Source organism: Oryctolagus cuniculus, chromosome 13, assembly GCF_051225735.1.
Source record: "Oryctolagus cuniculus isolate XC-2025 breed Fujian yellow rabbit chromosome 13, ASM5122573v1, whole genome shotgun sequence".
NCBI classification, from domain to species: domain Eukaryota; kingdom Metazoa; phylum Chordata; class Mammalia; order Lagomorpha; family Leporidae; genus Oryctolagus; species Oryctolagus cuniculus.
Window position 1 is genome coordinate 51,091,029 of NC_142879.1, and position 21,897 is coordinate 51,112,925.

Genomic DNA, 21,897 nt, shown 5'->3' on the forward strand with positions numbered 1-21,897 from the left:
ACCAGCTCCTCTACTATCTTAAAGTCAGAAACAGCGAGACAAACTAGACCCTGAGCTTTGGCCTTTCCCAAATTCATACTCATTTAATTCATGAGAAAAACAATAAAACTGTATCGCATACACCACCTGAATTCTGAAAGGAGAATTACTGGTTCGTATAGGGTATGAATTCAAAATAAGCAAAACATATCCTTTCAGAAAATACTATTGAGAAGAAGCCAGTACCATAGGTTAAAAAAAGAAGCAGAAATAATGGGAGTATTAGTCAATTTTTCATTATCTTAACTAAAATTCCTGAGAGGGGCTTCTTGGGAAAGAAAAGGCCTCTTTTGGCTTATGGTTTACAGAGTCACAGCTCAAGACTGGGAGGCCCTGTTCGTCTGGCGTCTGGAGGAGGCTGGTAGTGATGGACATGTGTAGAGGAAGGATTATATGGTGTGTCAGGAGGCAGAGAGAGACACAGAAAGCATGCTTGGCTTTTATAACCAACCATCTCCTAAGAACTACCTTCTGAGGGAACGCCCCCGGTAACCTAAGGACCTCCCATCAGGCATCCCTGTCAGGAACCATGACTAGATCAAGTCTCCACTTTCAGTCCATCAACCTTTAACATAAGACTTTGGGGTTTAAATGACTGAAATGCAAACCACAACAATGGGGGTGAGAAATATAATAAAGAACACAACAAATAATAATAATAGCTAGAATTTATATGTTGTTTGCTTTGTGTCAGTCAATGTTCTATATGAACTTTCATAAGCTACTACATTTAGTTACCACAACAACCTTACGAGGTAGTTACTATTATTATTATTTCTACTTTACAGATGAAGAAATGGAGGCACAAAGAGGCTAAGTAAATTGCCCAAGGTGGAAATGGGATTTAAACATAGATATTCTGGTTCTATAAAACAGATGGATGGAGCCAAAGCAAGAATTAGTGAGCAAAATGAAATAGAAGGAAGAAGAAGAGGATAAAGGTAAGTGAAATGAAGTGTAGATGTGCCAATATCTGGATATCAAGTAAAGATAAAAAAAAATAGAGGATGAAGTATTTGAAGCCAATGGTATAAATTCCACAAAATAAAAGATCAAGGCTAAGGAGGATAGATAAGGGAGAACGTATACCTAGACATAATATAATGAAATATAAGATGGCTAAGACAAATATAATAGTATTAAAAAGCTTACACAGGGGTGCATGTTTGGCTCAACAGTTGTAGATACTGTTTGGGAGGCCTGTATCTCACTAGAGAAAAATGGGTCAAGTCCTGTTCTGCTTCCAATTCTAGGTTCCTGTTAATGTGCACCCTGAGAGGCAGTAAATAATGACACAAATAAGTGGGTCCCTGCCACCCACATGGAAGATGCAGACTTAGTTCCAGGCACCTGGCTTCAGGTTGGCTCAGCTCTGGCAATTAGGGGCATTTGGGGAGTGAACCAGAGGACTAAACACTCTCTCTCTCTAAGATTTATTTATTTATTTGAAAGTCAGAGTTACACACAGAGAGAAGGAGAGGCAGAGAGGAGAGAGAGAGAGAGAAAGTTTTCCATCTGCTGGTCACTCCCCAGCTGGACGCAACAGCTGGAGATGCGGAGACCCAAAGCCAGGAGCCAGGAGCTTCCTCAGGGTCTCCCATGTGGGTGCAGGGGCCCAAGAACTTGGGCCATCTTCTACTGCTTTCCCAGGCCACAGCAGAGAGCCGGGTCAGAAGTGTGGCAGCTGGGACTCGAACTGGTGCCCATTTGGGATGCTGGCACTGCAAGCAGCAGGTTTACCAGCTACACCACACCTTTCTCTCTCTCTCTCTGTCTCTCTCTTGGCCTGTCAAATAAATGAAAATAAAATTTTTTTTTTAAAAAAAGCTTTGTTTATTTGAAAGGCTGAATTAGAGAAAGAGAGAGAGGGAGATCTTCCATCTGCTGGTTCACTCCCCAAATGGCAATAAGAGCCAGGGTTGGACAGGCTGAAGTTAGGAGCCTGGAACTCCATGTGGGTCTGCCACATGGGTGACAGGGGCCCAAGGACTTGGAACATTTTCCATTGCTTTTCTAGGCACATTAGCAGGAAACTGGATCTGAAATGGGTTAGCCGGGAAACAAACCAGTGTCCAGCATTGCTGGTGGCAGCTTAACCCGCTGTGCTACAATGACAGCCCAAATAAATTTTTTTTTTTGAAAAGCTTACCTAGGCCGGCACCATGGTTCACTAGGCTAATCCTCCACCTAGCGGCGCCGGCACACCGGGTTCTAGTCCCGGTCGGGGCACCAGATTCTGTCCCGGTTGCCCCTCTTCCAGGCCAGCCCTCTGCTGTGGCCAGGGAGTGCAGTGGAGGACGGCCCAGGTGCTTGGGCCCTGCACCCCATGGGAGACCAGGAAAAGCACCTGGCTCCTGGCTCCTGCCATCGGATCAGCGCGGTGCGCCGGCCACAGCGCGCCAGCTGCGGCGGCCATTGGAGGGTGAACCAACGGCAAAAGGAAGACCTTTCTCTCTGTCTCTCTCTCTCACTGTCCACTCTGCCTGTCAAAAAAAAAAAAAAAAAAAAAAAAAAAGTTTACCTAAAGAGCCAATCTTCTGGGGCTGGCATTGTAGTACAGTGGGTTACACCATTGCTGGTGATACCAGGATCCCATGTGGAATCTGGTTCAAGTCCTGGCTCTCCACTTATGATCCAGATCCCTGCTAATGTGCCTGGAAAAGCAGTGGAAGATTGCCCAGGTGCCTGGGCCCCTGCCACTCATGTGGGAGATCCTGATGGAGTTTCTGGCTCTTAGTTTTGGACTGCTCAGCCCTGGTGTTGTGGTCATTTGGAGAGTGAACCAGAGGATGGAGATCAATCTCTCTTTGTCTCTCCCTGTCCTGCTGTAACTCTGCCTTTCAAATAAATATATATTTTTAAAGAGCCAGTCTTTTTCAAAGAAATAATAATTAGATTGGCACCATATATTTCACAGGAACTTTGGGCACAGGAAGAAAATGGAATAATAGTTTAAAGCACTAAGGAAACCCTCTGTACCTAGAATTCAGCCAAACTCACTTAAATGTGTATACTAAAAATATTAAAGATATTCTCAGGCATAGAACTCTTCAGGTTTATCCCAGAAACACCCATTTAAGAAATGTTGTGGCAAGAGTATTCAAATAAGAAACACAGGTATATAAAATAAACACAATGAGGGGCTGGTGCCATGGCTCACTTGGTTAATCTTCCACCTGTGGCACCAGCATCCCATATGGGCACTGGGTTCTAGTCCTGGTTGCTCCTCTTCCAGTCCAGCTCTCTGCTGTGGCCCAGGAGGGCAGTGGAGGATGGCCGAGGTGCTTGGGCCCCTGTACCTGCATGGGAGACTGGGAAGAAGTACCTGGCTCCTGGCTTCGGATCAGCACAGTGCCGGCCATAGCGACCATTTTGGGAGTGAACCAACGGAAGACTTTTCTCTCTGTCTCTATCTCTCTCACTGTCTGTAACTCTACCTGTCAAATAAAAAAAAAATTAAAAAAAAATACAATGAAACAATACAGTAAAGAAGGAAGGGAAAACATTTTTTCAAAAGAAAAAGAATAGGGGCTGGCGCTGTGGCACAGTGGGTTAAAGCCCCAGCCAGCAGCGCTGGCATCCCATATGGGCACCGATTTGAGTCCCAGATGTTCCTCTTCCAATCCAGCTCTCTGCTATGGCCTGGAAGAGCAGCTGAAGATGGCCCAAGTCCTTGGGTCCCTGCACCCACGTGGGAGACCTAGAGGAAGCTCCTGGCTCCTGGCTTCGGTTCAGCTCAGCTCTGGCCAATGTGGTCATTTGGGGAGTGAACCAGCAGAATGGAAGACATCTCTCTGTATCTCTTTCAAATAAAATAAAATAATTCTTTTTTTTAAAAAAAGAAAAAGAATAGTAAGAGAAATCCTCTCAGAATTAAATTATATCTATATCAGTGTGGGTTTGATAGAGGTTGTGACCAAAAAATGTGAGGGTACTAGAAATACATGTTTCAATCAGGGGTTAGATATAGAGATGGATAAGACTGAAAATCAATTTACTTTGTTTCTTAGGACAAAGGTAATAATCATAGGAAAAAAACATGCAGAATGGATAACTTTTAAACCAACAGAAGAAAATTAAGTTTAGACAAAAGAATGCAGGAAAGAGAAAAAAAGGAAACAAAAATAAAGTACTGTTAGTGGAAAGTATGGAATAAATTGGGAAATAAGTTGTAATATAATAATTATAGTAAAACTGAGATAAACTCACCAATTAAAGACAAAGCCTCAGAGCAGGCATTTGGTCTAATAGTTAAGACACCTGTATGCCACTTTGAATGCCTAGGTCTGAAGCCTGGCTGCAGCTCTGGACTCTAACTTCCAGCTAATGCAGATCCTGGAAGGCAGTGGTCATAGCCCAAATAATTAGATTCTTGCCATCCATGTAGGAGACTTGGATTGCGTTGCTGGCTCATGGTCTTTCACTTTTAGAAGTTACCTATTATGCCTGTGGTAGACAAAATTTCATTTCAGAATGGACAAATTTCAATGAGAACAATAAAAGCAACTTGTAATAGGTATGATAAATTAGCTGGTATACTGCATGCTATTGAAAACTGCTCTCTTTTGCTTGGCACAGACATTCTCCAACGTGGAAAAGTACTCCACTACCCACTGCTGAAATGGTAAATGAACACTCTATGAGACATGGAGTTAAGACAAAATAAAATGCAAGTTAAACACAGGTAAATAAATGAGGATTACTTCCCAGCAGAAGTTTTCAGAAGCAAAAAGAAGCTTCCTGAGAAGGAAGAATTGGATTTATAAGGAAAATCCTTGAAAAAGGTATGGTCGGCTGGCGCTGCGGCTCAATAGGCTAATCCTCTGCTTGCAGCACCGGCACACCGGGTTCTAGTCTGGGTCGGGGACTTGGATTCTGTCCCGGTTGCTCCTCTTCCAGTCCAGCTCTCTGCTGTGGCCCGGGAAGGCAATAGAGGATGGCCCAGGTCCTTGGGCCCTGCACCCGCATGGGAGACCAGGAGAAGCACCTGGCTCCTGGCTTCAGATCAGCACAGTGTGCTGGCCGCAGCGGCCATTGAAGGGTGAACCAACGGAAAAAGGAAGACCTTTCTCTCTCTCCCTCTCTCTCTCTCACTGTCCACTCTGCCTGTCAAAAAAAAAAAAAAAAAAAAAAAAAGAAAGAAAGAAAGAAAAGAAAAAGGTATGGTCGTATTGAAAGATGAAAATTCTTCAGATATAGGTGAGATCAGAAACATTTGTGCTTCGGAAGTTGGCTGACCCATCACAGAAGTGTCCAACAAAGTACTTGGTGAAAAATTTCACCATGAGGTAACTGCAGTAGAAGTTCCTGCAGACACAAAACAACAACTGAAAAGAATGACAGGGAGGGGGATGCTTGCAGATTTAAAGAATTCAGGGAAACATATACTTAGATACTAAGTAAGTACATGAATATCTTAAGGATGGGTCTGATCTTCATGAAATACCCATACTTTTATTGCCTTATTTTAAATTGTTTAACTTGTCATTTTCTTCTGGGAGCGTGTTTCTGTCTTTAAAGAATATAACACATCAAGTGAATAAACAATGGTTTATACAGAACTTAAACATAACTTGAAATAAAAGGAAATTATAAAAGATGTCAAATTAAAACTAAATGAGCAATTAATTTATAGCAAATGAATATAATATTAATTCAATTATTTCTCCTTTGCTTATTAACTGGAATACTTTTCTAAAATGTTATTTCTTCTCATTTGTTATTTGGCTACTAACTAGCAGGATATGTATCGGAAAGGTAGAATAAATATTAGATTCTTTCATTAGTTTTCTAAATGATTAGTTGGCGGCCGGCGCCGCAGCTCACTAAGCTAATCCTCCGCCTTGCGGCGCCGGCACACTGGGTTCTAGTCCTGGTCGGGGCACCGGATTCTTTCCCGGTTGCCCCTCTTCCAGGCCAGCTCTCTGCTGTGGCCCAGGAGTGCAGTGGAGGATGGCCCAAGTACTTGGGCCCTGCACCCCATGGGAGACCAGGAGAAGCACCTGGCTCCTGGCTTCAGATCAGCGTGGTGCGCCAGCTGCAGCGTGCTGGCAGCGGCGGCCATTGGAGGGTGAACCAACGGCAAAAGGAAGACCTTTCTCTCTGTCTCTCTCTCTCACTGTCCACTCTGCCTGTCAAAAAAAAGAAAAAAGCAAAAAGAAAAAAGAAAAAAAAATAAATGATTAGCTGGCTTACCAGCATCTTCCAACACTGTCCTATAAGGTGTTTTTGGTGGCGGAGGCAGGGTACAGTTACAAACTTATGGATTTAAATATATTGGATGTGTTTGAATCCACTGCAATTATCTTTACTCTCAAATTATCCCATTTTTGTCATGTCCTATTCCTTAATCCACTGTTTGTTCTTTTTTTTAATTTAATTATTTGAAAAGCAGCGTTACAGAGAGAGAATGAGAGACACATACAGACACACACACACACACACACACACACACAGACCTTCCATATGCTGGTTCACTCCCCAAATGGCTGCAACAGCCAGGAGTGGGCCAAGCTGAAACCAGGAGCTAGGAGCTTCATCTGGGTCTCCGACACGCACGCAGGGGCCCAAGCACTTGTGCCATCTTGTGCTGCTTTCCCAAGTGCATTATCAGGGAGCTGGATGGGAAGTGGAACAGTCAGGAGGCAAACTGTTACTCATATGGGATGCCAGCACTGCAGGTGGAAGCTTAACCACTGCGCCACAGCACCAGATCTGTTGTTTCTTTCTTTCTTTACGATTTTATTTATTTTTATTTGAGAGGTAGTTACAGACAATGAGAGGGAAAGACAGAGAAAGGTCTTCCTTCCGTTGGTTCACTCCCCAGATGGCCGCAATGGCTAGAGCTGATCCAAAGCCAGGAGCCAGGGGCCTCCTCCAGGTCTCCCATGTGGATGCAGGGGCCCAAGGACTTGGGCCATCCTCTACTGCTTTCCCAGGGCATAATAGAGAACAGGATGAGAAGATGAGCAGCTGGGACTAGAACCAGCGCCCATATGGGATGCCAGTGCCACAGGCGGAGGATTAACCTACTGTGTCACGGTGCTAGCCCCTACACTGTTGTTTCTTAGCTCTCAGTTTTCCACTAGATTTGTTTAGCTTATTCAAACTCACTGAATGTGTTTTTAAGCTCAGATAATTCCTTACAATTTTTTTTTAAAGACTTATTTATTTATTTGAAAGGCAGAGTTACAGAGAGGCAGAGGCAGAGAGAGAGAAAGGTCTTCCATCTGTTGGTTCACTCTCCAAATGGCAGTATTCAGAGCAGGGCCGATCTGTAGCCAGGAGCTTCTTCCAAGTCTCCCATGCCCATTCAGGGGCCCAAGCGCTTGGACAATCTTCCAGGGCTTTCCCTGGTGATCAGCAGGGAGCTGGATCAGTAGTGGAACAGCCAGGATTCCAATTGGCACCCATATGGGATGCCGGCAACACAGGCAGAGGCCTAACCTACTAGGCCACAGCGCCGGCCACAGCTTTTGGCACTTATTTCTAGACTCCTGCCAGGGCAAACCCTGGGAAGCACTGATGATGGCTCAAGAAATTGGGTTCTTGCCACCCATATGGGACACCTGGTTTGTATTTCTGGTTTCCAGCTTTGGACACAGTGCAGCTTCAGCCATTATGGGGCATTCACAGAATGAGTCAGTAGATGGGGGGGGGGGGGGGCACATTTTCCCTGTCTGTACCTCTCAAATAAATAAAGAAAAAAAGTAAAAAATAGAAAAATCTTTGTCAATTTTGATAATAAACAGCCATAATTAGATCAACAGCACTGGAAACCAGAAAACAATGGGATCTTTAAACAGCTGAAGGAAAATACTTTGAATTTTTATGCCCAGAGAAACTATCCTTCAATGAATGCATATAATAAAAAAAACTAAAAAACACATTATTTCAAAAAGTCAAACAAAAATTGAAAGAATTGGCCATGAATAGATCTGCGCTAATGGGAATACTAAACAGTGCTGTTCAAGCAGGAGAAAATATAACACCAAATGGAAAATTGGAGATGCAAGAAGGAATAAACCTAGAGAACATTATTTTAAGTGAAAGAAGCCAGACACAGGAAGACAAATAGCACATGATCTTGCTTATATGTGGAATCTAAAAATACTAAACTCACAGAAGTAGGGGGTGGAAGGAAGGGTTTGCTGAGATGTTGGTAAAAGGATATAAAATTTCAGTTAGACAGCAGGAATAAGTTCAAGAGATCTACTGTACAACATGGTAACTATAATTAACAATGTCATTATATATTTGAAAATCACTAAGAGATTTTTTTTTTTTACAGGTAGAGTGGATGGTGAGAGAGAGAGAGAGAGAGAGAGAGAGAGAGAGAGATCTTCCTTTGCTGTTGGTTCACCCTCCAATGGCCACCACGGCCGGCGCGCTGCGGCCGGCGCACCGCACTGATCCGAAGGCAGGAGCCAGGTGCTTCTCCTGGTCTCCCATGGGGTGCAGGGCCCAAGGACTTGGGCCATCCTCCACTGCCTTCCAGGGCCACAACAGAGAGCTGGCCTGGAAGAGAGGCAACCGGGGAAAGAATCCGATGCCCCGACTGGGACTAGAACCGGGTGTTGCCGGCGCCGCAAGGCGGAGGATTAGCCTAGTGAGCTGTGGCCCCGGCCCACTAAGAGATTTTAAATGTTCTCAACATAAAAAAGAGGCAATTGATATGGTAAGTTGATTTAGCCATTCCAAAATGTATACACATACCAAAAAATCATGTTGCACTTTATAACTACATACAAGTCTTGTCAACTTAAAACTAAAGAAAAAAGAAGGATTTAAAAAGCAAAATATAAATACTTGAGGCAATACAATTATTATTATTGTCTAAGCTGATAATGTCTTATGAATTTTAAAATATTTAGAAACACGCAAAATAAGAAACAATCAAAAGGAATTAACATGTTCTAAGGTACTCATGTTATTTAGGAAGAAGGTAAAAGTACCAAATAACATTAGACCTTGATAAATTTTGGATGCATGCTGTAATCTTTAGGGTAACCACTAACAGAATAGTAAAAGGGACTATCAGTACAAGGCTGAGAAATGGAGGAAAGGCTGGAGGGCAAAGTGAAAAACAAATTAGTCAATCTGAAAGAATGCAAGCAATGAGGTAAGGGAGCAGACGAAACAAATGACAAACAAATGTGGAGGTACCAGATTTAAACAGAATATAACAGTCTATTAAAGTTGGTTCAATTAAAATATAAGGGGGACAGGCAAGTACCTATTGGTTAAGTGCTTAGTGCTACTTGGGATGCCTGCATACCATATTGAGCATCTAGGGTCAAGTCCTGACTCTGCTCTCAGTTCCAGCTTCCTGTTAATGTACATCCTGGGAGGCAACAAGGGATGGCTTTATTGTTTGAGTTCCTGTCATGCATGTGGGAGACCTGGATCCAGTTCCCAGCTCTTAGCTTCAGCCTGGCCTAACTCCCGCTGTTGTGAACATTTAGGGAGTGAACCAGCAGATGGAAGCTCTGTTGGTATGTCTTTCAAATAAATAAACAAATACACAAGGATAGGCATGCTGAATAAAAGAAGAAATCCCAGGTATATGCTTTTTATAAGTAACATATCTAAAATATAAGAATACAGAATAGTATAAAGATGGAAAAAGGTAGACTGTGGAAATCCTAACCTGAAGAAAGCTGTTTACTGCTTACTTTAATACATAAAAGTTGACTTCAAAGTGAAAACTCTTGCTAAAGAACTTCTCGTCACAATGAAAAATAGTTCAATTTAACAGGCACACACACACACACACACACACAACACATGTGTGTATTTAGTTTGTATGTCAGTAACCTGAATACATATGGAGTTCCACCGTTCACGTGGTGATAAGGCTGTGCACAGGATGGAATATAATCATGGCCAAAGTTAAAAGGCAGATAAGTAGCACCCAAGGAAGAGACCAAAGCATGATCTGAGGTTACTGAGAACAAACAAGCACATCAGGCTGGAGTTGTAGAGTTCTACAGTGAGAGGAGTGTGTGTGTAGCAGATCCAACACTGCCTCTGATGTCCAGTGGATCTGTTCTGTAGCTGATCACGTGACTGCATGCAATTTACTTCATGCTGCAGTGGAAGGACCCCACACTGTGACAGGAGCTGAAATACAGAATGCTAGGGCCACTGTTCCAGGCACTCAGGCAGATCAGAGTACACCTCAAGCCCAGAATAGGGAAAGATATTCCTTCTCAAGGCTATAAGCCCAGCATACTCTGTGAGGGCTCTTTATTTCCCAGTAAGGAAATGTTCCAGGCCCAAGGCTGAATCTTATGTAGCTGAACAAAGATTCACAGAATGCATAAAACTGCTGTCCCTAAAACACACACACACACGCACACACACACACACACACAGCAAAAACTGACAGAATGACAAGGAGAAATAGATAAAACTATAATTTTTGAAGGAGATTTTTCATATATTTTTCTAAGTAACACAAGAAGCAGACCAAAAAAATCAGAAAGAATGTGAACACCACAATGAACAAACTTAACCTATATATGTATGGAACTTTCCACTTAATTGCAGAGCACAAGAAATGTGAACAAAATGACTATGTGTTAGGTCAAAGTAATGAATTAAACGACATCACACAGAATGTTTTCTAACTGCAGTTGTGGTAAGCTAGAAATCCAAAACAAAAAGACAAATGAATGAGTGCAAACCAGCCTGCTTATGTCCATCAACTGATGAACAGATAAGCAAAATGTACTCTACCCATCCAATGGAATATTATCAACCACAAAAAGCAGTGAAGAACTGACATGTGCTGCGTCTGGATGAACCCTGAAAACACGGTGCTGAGGCCGATGCAGGGAAAGGCACCTCTTGCAACACCAACATCCATTATCAGAGCACCATTTGAATCCCCAGCTGTTCTGCTTCAGGTCATTTCTTGCTAATGTGCCTGCTAAGGAAGTGGAAGATGACTCAAGTTCTTGGGCCCCAGCCACCCATGTTGGACACCTGGATGGAATTCTTGGCTCCTGATCTTGGCCTGGCCCAGACCTAGCTATTGCAGCCATTTGGGCAGTGAATCAATAGATGGGAAGATTTCTCTCTCTCTCTCTCTCTCTCTCTCTCTCTCTCTCTCTCTCTCTCATTCTTTCATTCTCTCTTGCTCTCTGTTTTTCAAATAAGTAATTTTTTAAAAGAAAACATAAGTGAAAGAAACCAAACACAAATAGATAAATAATTCATGATTCCATTTATCTTAAATTATGTGTTATAGGCAAATTCATAGATGTAGAAAATAGGTTTATGCCTTGGGCTGGAATATGAGGAGGGGACTGAGGGGAATCGATGTTCTAGTATTGCTGAATTTGACATCTGCGGGACTCTGTGAATATGCCAAAAACTGTTGAATTATGCACTTTTGAGCATGAGTTGTTTGATATGTGCATTGTATCTCACAAAATTATACCCACAAAATAATAATTTTCCCCAGATACCAGCTAGAAAAAAAAAGACAAAAAATCTTCAGATATTTAAAAAAAATTTTAAAGATTTTTATTTATTTATTTGAAAGGCAGTTACAGACAGTGAGAGAGAGAGACAGAGAGAGAGGTCTTCCATCCATTGGTTTAGTCCCCAGATAGCTGCAATGGTAGGAGCTGAGCAGATCCAAAGCCAGAAGCTTCCTCCGGGTCTCCCATGAGGGTGCAGGGGCCCAAGGACTTGGGCCATCCTCCACGGGCTTCTCAGGCCATAGCAGAGAGCAGGATCAGAAGAGGAGCAGCCAGGACTAGAACTGGTACCCATATGGGATGCTGGCACTGCAAGCAGAGGATTAACCTAATGCACTTCAGCGCCGGCCCAAGATATTTTTTTAAAGATTTATTTATTTATTTGAAAGTCAGAGCTACACAAAGAAAGGAGAGGCAGAGTGAGTGAGTGAGAGAGAGAGAGAGAGGTCTTCCATCCGATGGTTCACTCCCCAATTGGCCGCAACGGCCGGAGCTGTGCTGATCCAAAGCCAGGAGTCAGGAGCTTCTTCTGGGTCTCCCACGTGGGTGCAGGGGCCCAAGGACTTGGGCCATCTTCTACTGCTTTCCCAGGCTATTGTAGAGAGCTGGATTGAAGTGGAGCAGCTGGGTTTCAAACCGGCATCCATATGGGATGCTGGTGCTTCAGGCCAGGGCATTAACCCATTGTGCCACAGCACCAGCCCCAACCGGCCCTAAATATTTAAGAATTAAGAAATACACTTAATTTTTTAAAAATGTATTTAGTTGGGTAGGGGGAGAGAGGGAAGGAGAGAGAGAGATTATCTTCTATCTGCTGGTTCACCTCCTAAAATGTCAGTAACAGCCAGGGCTGGGCCAGGCCAGTCAGGAGCCCTAAATTCAATTCAGGTCTCCAACATAGGTGGCAAAGACACAACTGCTGGAGAAGATGGAACGGAAAGCAGAGCCAGGACTCAAACCTAGGAGTTCTGATATGGAACATACACATCCCAAGTAGCATCTTAAATTGCTGTGCCAAATGCTTGCCCCAAGTAGCACACTTGAATTACTAATGGATAAAATAAAAAAAAAATCACAGCCAAAACTGAAAAATATTTCACTGACTGGTAGTAAAAATACTACATATAAAAATTTGCAGAATATAACTGAAGATGTGCTTAAAGGAGATTTTAAAGCCTTTAATACTATGTAAGAAAATAAGGCTAAAAGTAAATGATCTATCATTTATTTTAATAAAAGTGAGGAAGTTTCAAATCAAATAAAAAGAATCAGCAGCCAGCTTCAAAGAAAAGAGCAATGAGTCCATATAATAATAATATATTTTAATACTTGTTCATTTTTAGAAAAAAAAAAAAAAAGCTTCAGGGGCTGGCTGAAGGCCTGGCCTGAAGCACCGGCATCCCATATGGGCACTGGTTTGAGAACCAGATGCTCCTCTTCCAATCCAGCTCTCTGTTTTGTCCTGGGAAAGCAGTAGAAGATGGCCCAAGTCCTCGGGCCCCTGTACCCACATGGGAGACCGGAAGAAGCTCCTGGCTCCTGGCTTCAGACCGGCGTAGCTCTGACTGTTGCAGCCATCTGGGGATTGAACCAGTGGATAAAAGACCTCTCCCTCTGCCTCTGCCTCTCTCTGTAACTCTTTCAAATAAATAAAATAAATATTTTAAAAAAAGAAAAGAAAAATAAAAACTTCAGAAAATGGAGAATTGGGAAACCTACAGTATCCCACTCATCAAAAGATATTAATTTTTATTATTTTTCTAGATAATATTTTCTTTAATAATTAGGAAAAGTACCACTGATTATCTAGAACAACTGAAAGGTATATTAAAGATTGAAAATGCCAATAAGCATGTAGATATCAACAATCTTTACATTTTGGTGGTATTTATGCCTTCATTAAAATTTTTAAAATTAGAAGTTTTTTCCTGGTGTATAGATAATACATACTGATTACACTGAAGAAGTACGAGAATAGGCAACAAAAAGCAAACACTTCCTATAATTGGGACTCCCAGATATACTCACTGTTAAGAGTTTAAATGTTTTCCATCATTTCTGTATATACATACATTAAAATGTTAATAATGGAAATTAGATTCTGTTTTTCCTTCATTATATACTATCTTATATGCCACTTATGTGTACCTTGGAGGTATATGTTAACATACAAGTCCAACCTCATTCTTTTCAACAGCCCTGTATTATCATATTGAATGGACACACTGTAACTTATTCAACTAATCCTACTGATGGAGATTTGTTCCAGATTTTTCACCATACAAATTTTAGTAAAAAATCTTTGGATATATATTATACTGACATGTTTCTGAATCACTTTCTATAAAAATGTACACATTTAATAGATTTACTTCATAGTATCTATAAATTTGTCTTGCTTTATTAGTTAGCATATCACAAAATTTTCAAAAGTGATCAAAATCTTTCTTGGTTAAATGTAAAACTTTTTTTTTTCTTTTTCTGTTTCTTTCTTTTTTTTTTTTTTTTTTTTTTTTTTGACAGGCAGAGTGTGGACAGTGAGAGAGAGAAGAGAGAGACAGAGAGAAAGGTCTTCCTTTGCCGTTGGTTCACCCCTCAATGGCTGCTGCGGCCGGCGAACTGTGGCTGGTGCACCGCGCTGATGTGAAGCCAGGAGCCAGGTGCCTCTCCTGGTCTCCCATGCAGGTGCAGGGCCAAAGTACTTGGGCCATCCTCCACTGCACTCCCGGGTCACAGCAGAGAGCTGGCCTGGAAGAGGAGCAACTGGGACAGAATCCAGCACCCCGACTGGGACTAGAACCCGGGGTACCGGCGCCACAGGCGGAGGATTAGCCTACTGAGCTGTGGCGCCGGCTTAAATGTAAAACTTTTATAATCTATTTTGTACAGATGTTATAATTTAATGATCCCCACAACTGAATGTCTCCAAGTTTGATTAATAGAATCCTTCACTGAACATTTTTGTATCTAAAGTTTTACTTCTGTCTCTGAATAATTTGCAGGGAGATTCCTGGGAATGAAATTAGTGGGACAAATAATATAGACATTTTTTATAGCTCTTGACGTATATAGAAAATTACTTTGCAAAAGGTTATAGAATTTTCACTAGAGGGCCGGCGCCGCGGCTCACTAGGCTAATCCTCCGCCTTGCGGCGCCAGCACACTGGGTTCTAGTCCTGGTCGGGGTGCCGGATTCTCTCCCAGTTGCCCCTCTTCCAGGCCAGCTCTCTGCTGTGGCCAGGGAGTGCAGTGGAGGATGGCCTGGGTCCTTGGGCCCTGCACCCCATGGGAGACCAGGATAAGTACCTGGCTCCTGCCATCTGATTAGCGCGGTGCGCCGGCCGCAGCAGCCATTGAGGGGTGAACCAACGGCAAAGGAAGACCTTTCTCTCTGTCTCTCTCTCTCACTGTCCATTCTGCCTTTCAAAAAAAAAAAAAAAAAAAAAAAGAATTTTCACTAGAATCAGCAATAGATATGCCTGAATTGCTAGTCTTCTAACATTGGCTATCTTGATAATACAATTTTCCTTGAGTCACTTACTATAGTTTTATAAACTATTTTCCAATGTGTTTCAGACTCTTGGTAAATGTCTTTTCATATTATACCACATAGAAAGACTATGATTTGGTTCAAACCATTTTAAAATATTTATACAATTTCTTGATATATTGTTACAAATGGAGGATCTCTAAACATCTGAAAATATTTTAAAATGTCAGCCTGATTCTCTGTGAGTGCAGCAGAGCAACACGCTGTGGAATAATGAGATAAACAAGATCTCTACACTGAATGCTTACACGGAGCTGTTGAACTACCATAGCCTGGAGGTAGGAAGGTGAGTTCTGGTATTCTTGTGAGGTGCAATTAAAGTACTTGTGATGCGCTTTCCACATTTGGGAAGAGAAAGATCAATGGTATAATTTCAGACACTGGGTCTGTGTTGATTTATTTAAGAAAACAGATCATATCTGGAAATTTACAAGTGGAGTCACCACCTAACACTCTCTCTGTCTAAGACTCATATCGCACTGGTCAAGAAGGAAGTTAATCAGGAATGCATTAAGATAAGTAATTTCTGTTTCTTCTAAGTCTGTGATGGTAGTCTTAGTCTCAGATTTCTCTAGGAACGTGGTATTGCTTTGGCTTTGGCTTTTGGTAGGAATAGTTTCAAAAATTTCCAGTTGTTGGGTACTTGTATTTCAATTATGTATTTGCTCATTCAGGAAACAACTATGGAATGGACTACGGATTCCATTGAGCACATTATGAGGCATTCTCAGATAAAACTGAGAGGCGACTTCAGCAAAGCAGGGAAAGCCTCATCAGATAAGTGGGGCGAGGGATTCCACCTTTGCTTGCAGTGAATGCTCAGTGGAGATTGGAGTAATCTGTCACTCAAATTCTCCTCTACTTCCCCATTTAAACTCTTAGGGTGTTTCATCATCCTAATCAGTGTAATAATTTTGCATGTGATCTGATAAGGCTATAAATGATACTTTGCAATTTTGCAATCCAAAAATCAAATTCTGAGTTCAATTTATGCTTCTTCAGTTCTCAGGCTAGTGGCCTACAAGTTTTGTGGGAAGGTTTAGAGACAGCTTCTGATTCTCTGCTCTGACATGGTCTTTCTATGTGGTATAATATGAAAAGACATTTTATCTTAAGCCTGTGCTATCTTTCTTAAATATTCTTCAAACATCTAAAGAAGGAGCTAATCCGCTTGTCCACTCTAGCCTTCCTTCAAAGGGCACTTCATTATAGTTTTCATAGGTAATGATTTAAATCACTCTTTCGCTTCTGCATGTTATAATCTACCTGGGAAAGACTCTCATTAATCTTCAGTGCCTTCAGATTTAAGCCTAACAATCATTTCCTTGAAGGTAGTCTATGGTCTGCAACTATTACTAATAGTAAATTTTATGTCCATAAGTATTTCTTTTTTAAATATTTACTTATTCACTTGAAAGGCAGAGTCAGAGAGAGGGAAAAACATACAGATTTTCCATCTGCTGGTTCATTTCCCAAACAGCTGCATCAGCCAGGGCTGGGCCAGGCTGAAGTCAGGAGCCAGGAGTTTCATCCAGGTCTCCCACATGGGTACAGAGGCCCAAGGACTTGGGCCACCTTGTACTGCTTTCCCAGGCACATTAGCAGGGAGCTGGATTGGAAGTGGAGCAGCCATGAACCAAACTGTTGCCTGTAAGGGATGCAGGCACTGCAGGAATGCTTTAACCCACTATGCCACAATTCCAGTCCCAGCTGATTTTCACTGACAACTATACAATACATTCTAATTTTCAAAAATGAATTTCCTAAGAGATTTTGGACTGATGTTCTCATTAAAGGAATAGTTTTGATAAGAAAAATGCTTCTTACTCAAGCATAACCTTCAGAGTGTGTTCAGATTTTAAAATTATCCTAAAAATGCAACTGTTGCTTCCCCCATCCTCCAACCATGGCAAGACAAATTATGAAATAAAATCTATTCTTCATTACTAATTCCTAAAAGTCTAATATGCTCCCACCTTGTTAGACCCTCTGAATGAGGATGCTAACACGTCGAGAGGCACGCCCCAAAGACTCAGAGTCCAGACCAGCTGATGCAAAAGCAAGAGGATTTATTCAGCATCTGCGCAGACGGGCCTCCTGAACTCGGGAGTCCAGAGAGCGCCCCCAGCACAGAGCCACACGGTTTATATACCCGCATCGACCAATCAGAAGCACTATAGTGTCCATGCACACAGCAGTCCAATCTGTGAGCTGATTATGTGAAGGGCATGCGTCCTCTATCCAATCAGCTACGGGATCACATGAGAGGCATGCACACAGCAGTCCAATCCGTGAGCTGATCATGTGAAAGGCATGCGTCTTCTATCCAGTCAGCTACGGGATCACATGGGAGGCATGCACACAGCAGTCCAATCCGTGAGCTGATCATATGAAAGGCATGCGTCTTCTATCCAACCAGCTACAGGGTCACATGGAGGCATGCACCTCGTTGCCATTTTGTTGTTTACTTCTTCAGCAGTTCCTTCCCCTGTCAGTGTCATCTTATTCACCCTGAGGGGGACGGCGTCTCGCTCCCTTCATTCCCCTGGAGGGAGAGCAGCGTCCCGCTTCCCACACCGTTATTTGAGTATTAGGAGGTATACAAACTGGGTTAGGTCTTAGCACAGCCAGGCACAAGTGTCGCAGCTAGCTAAGCATAGGGTCCCTTATTTTTATAGCTGCACCTAATGTTAGCTTTGGGGGAAAAAGTTTAGGGCTTTAATTTTATTTGGGGCAAAGGTGACTTCTTGTTTTTAATAGTGTTAGCTTAAGTCACTCCATCTTGGTTTGATTTTTAAGGTTCTTCAACCCGAATCTAGCTTCATTAACATTTGCAAAAAATTTTATGGGGGGCTGATGCTGTGGCATCGAGGGTAAAGCCGCCACCTGCAGTTCTGGTATCTCATTTGGGTGTCGGTTTGCATCCTGGTTATTCCACTTCCAATCCAGCTCCCTAGCTGAGTGGAAAAGCAAGGGAAGATAGCCAAGTCCTTGGCCCCTGCACCCACATGGGAGACCTGGAAGAAGCTCCAGATTCCTGGCTTCAGATCAGCCCAGCTCCAGCCATTGCAGCCATTTGGGGAATGAACCAGTAGATGGAAGACCTCTCTCTCCCTCTCTCTCTCTTTCTCTCTCTCTGCCTTTGCTTAACTCTGCCTTCCAAACAAATAAATAAGGCTTTAAAATTTTATGGAAGCCATCAATGAGATCCTTACTTCTCTGTGCCTTTCAGTTATACACATATAAATATCATTTTTTTTTCTGTCTTCTGTTCTAACCAAATTTTATAATTTCTGTTCCTAGGCATATAGAAAGGTTCTATTTCTTAGAAAATTCTTTTGAAATTAATTTTTGTGCCACTGATGGAACCAGGAATGAAAAATATCCCATATGATACTGTGAGTATTCTGAGGACACTCAGAAGAACCTCTTAGTTCATTTCTACTCTAGTTCACAGTCAATACACTCTCTGTCAACAAGGACAAAGAGCAAATGAACAGCCACCATTATAACATATACATAATTGTGTGGATAAAGGAAAGATAAAAGTATCTAAGATACAGCAATTGAAAGAGCCCATAGTTCTTGTTACTGCAACTCATCTTGAGACTGAAACTATTTTCCTCCCCAACGCGCTAGTCTATATTTCCCTCTATTTAGTTTGCACCATATCTGGCTGAAGTTCTTTGCCTGATAGGACGATTCACACCTTAATTCTGTGCAGTGTGAACTGTCCTGTGATGGGTTGCAACAGTCTGTTGATCATTGTGACCACTGTGCATAGCATATAACAAAGGACCCCTGAGGATATCCTGTTTAACACTACTTCTCCCAGCATTTATCCTAAAACAGCAACCCTGTTTCATTTTGATAGTTAAGATCAGTTAGCAAATATCCCCTCACCCTACCACTCCCCCACCCCCACCCCCCACCCCACACCTGTTTACTTAGTGCAAGATTTCTCAACCAACACATTACTGACATTTTGGACTGGGAAATTCTTTGTTGTGTGGGGTTGTCCTATACATTGTTATTTAGCAATATCTCTGGCCTCTATTCACTACATGTTAGCAGCAACCCTACTCCTTATCCCCCAATTATGATAACAGAAAAAGTCTCTCTAGACATTGCCAAATATTCTCTCAGAGGAAAATCATCTTTTGTTGAGAACCACTGGTTTGGTGGTTTGAAGAGCCCCAGAGGGATGAGAGTCTCAATCCAGTATTCCTTACTGAATGTTCTTTTAGACATTTCATATAAATGGAACTGTATAATCAGCAGTCTTTTGTGACTTGCTTCTTTCACTTACTATGTTTTCAAGGTTCATCCATTTTTTTTATAGATGGCGATTCATTCCTTTTTTATTGTTAAATATCCCATTGTTTTGATATACCATTTTGCTTATCTGTATATCTATTGGTAGACATTTGGGTTGCTTCTACTTTTTGTTTATTGTGAATAGTACTGTTATGAACATCTGTGTATAAGGTATACACCTAGGAGTAGAATTGCCAAATCATATCGTAATTCCTTTTGAGGAACTGCCAAACTGTCTTCTACAGTGGCTGTAACATTTTACATTCTTATCAGCGATATTTGAGAGTTCTAATTTCTCCATACTCTCATTCAACAACTGTTATTTTCTGGGTTTGTTTTTGTGTTGTTGTTGCTAATTCTAATTATCCTAGTTGATGTAAAGTTACATCTCATTGTGGTTTTGCCCATCACTGTTTACTACTTCCAATACCAGCCTCCCTCCCGTCTGGAGAAGTGGAACATCCCTTCCTCCTACTATGGCCTAGCACTGCTTGAAAAACAAATCTGCAAATTGGTATGTGCACTTTCCATAATTCCACACAGTTATTATTTACAATATTATAGCTATTTTTAAAAAAAAGTCATTCAAAACTCTGGCAATTCTCATAACTCCCTCCCTCTTCCTCATCACCCTAAGTTTGTTAAAACTACATAAGGGAAATGCTGAAATAGATAAATCTCTTAGGGAGCTATATTTCTTCTCTCACTTGATTACTATTTTTTTCAATACCCCAAACCAATTTGATATGTGTTTTTTCTCCTGTAAGATCTTCTTAAGATATTATACTAAGATTTATACACTAAATAACAAAAGGTAAAACTGAAAGGCTTAGTTCTTTATCAGTCAAATATGGACAAGCAGAAATCAACAAGAGAAGCTAAGAACACTATTCCAGAGGTTGTCTTACTGAAAATCTTTGCCCTCCTCTCTTTGCTTTGGGGTAGCAGTTTCCCTTTAAAAACAAACAAACAAAAAACCCTGATTTAAGTACCAAAACTATATTTTTGCATCTGAAGAAATAAAACAAAGGCCAACTTCAGGTTGCCAAAGAGTTGATAGTTATTTCCTGACAAAAGAGTAGTCAACGGTTGAGACACCTGGGGGAAAACCCAGGTTAACTGCAGATGCAAATAAGTGCTGGGAAAGTACTCCCAGGATTCATCTGCAGTAAGTACTTTGAGAAGTCATTTTGGTTATGAAACTTAGTGTTCTAATCATTTACAGGAGGCAGTGAAAAACTAACTTAGGTAATGCAGCTGTAGTTGAACAGGCTAGAGGACTGGTGACTAGAAAAATAAAACAACAAAGTACAGTTGATCTAGGTTTTAGAAATTTGAGGCCTTAGGAGCTGCTATTCCAGGAAAGTAAGGAAAAAAACATCCTTTCCCCAGATTATGGTAAAATAAGCAGCACTCTTTGTAAAAATGTTCATAATGACCGACTTCCTTGCATCTAGAAATCACATGAAAACAACTACATTTATATCAGGGTTGACCCTTTTTTTTTTCCCTATAGTTAAGTCATCTCCAAAGAGGAGGTAGGGGGATATTAGTGGATGTCAACAGGGTCAGATACCATAAAACTCAGGGGAATTATTTGCCTAATATTCACAAAGCCAGATATTGTGATGGGTTTTGCTAAGACATCCCATTAGATTCTTGTGACTCTAAATAAACTGGTATTTTACTCATGATAAACATGACCATGCACTGATAGCACTAAATCCATTTTGGGCCTTTATTTTTAGTACCAAAAGCTGTAACTGAGCCACTGGCTGGCTGATAGTGAGGACGTTATATCACACTGGCTGGCTGACTGATACCCACGCTGACAACTGTTGGCCAACAGCAAGGAGGCCTGTTACTTCACTCTGGCTGAATGATAGCCTCACTGTCAACTGTGTACTGCTATGGAAATGAAACAGTTCAGGTTCAGGACTTCTCTCCTCCAAGGCTGACATTCAGAAGTTAATATACCTTCTGGGGCAATAGACACAGCTTCAAACTGCTACTTGAGACACATCTCACTGTGATTCCACTCCTGGTGAGAATTCATTGTGAAAGGGCATCAGCTGCCAGAGGCTCTGCTAGGATGAAAAGCCCTTTGCGTCACTGCTGATGGCTTGATGCGTTCACAATCCTTAAGTATCAATTTGATGTGTCTTCCCAATCATTCATTTGGAAAATTTCTTCTATGGAGGCATGTTATTTATTACTAGCACTCTGTGTTCTGAGTAATTTTTTTAAAATCTATTTTTCACTGTTTTCATGTATTCCTAATTTTTCCTTAATTTGCTTTTGTATGCCTTCCAATAAACTGATCATGTCAGGAACTATCTTTGCCTTACTTGGTCTGTCATTTGAATATAGGATAGGACCAGAACCTCTTGGAAAATTTATAATCCTTGAGGATGAAAATGTCACCAGGTAGTGGCCCAAAGCCCCCAGGAACCATCTTTATCCACAAGGAATTTGGCTTATCAATTCATATATTCAGAGTTG

The 21,897-nt window shown here is 41.6% G+C and overlaps 1 long non-coding RNA gene across 3 annotated transcripts in view; it reads right to left on the reverse strand.

Annotated features, from left to right (window-relative positions):
• The window catches only part of LOC138844973 (uncharacterized), a 55,197-nt gene that overhangs the window by 32,076 nt on the left and 1,224 nt on the right, over positions 1-21,897 (reverse strand). Inside the window, exon 2 of one of the 3 annotated variants that reach the window (XR_016218992.1) lies at positions 11,549-12,241. The exons of the other annotated variants lie outside the window; for them this stretch is intronic. This is a non-coding gene — a long non-coding RNA (uncharacterized LOC138844973). Of the gene's footprint in view, positions 1-11,548; positions 12,242-21,897 lie in introns of those variants that run through there. 3 annotated transcript variants of the gene reach the window in all.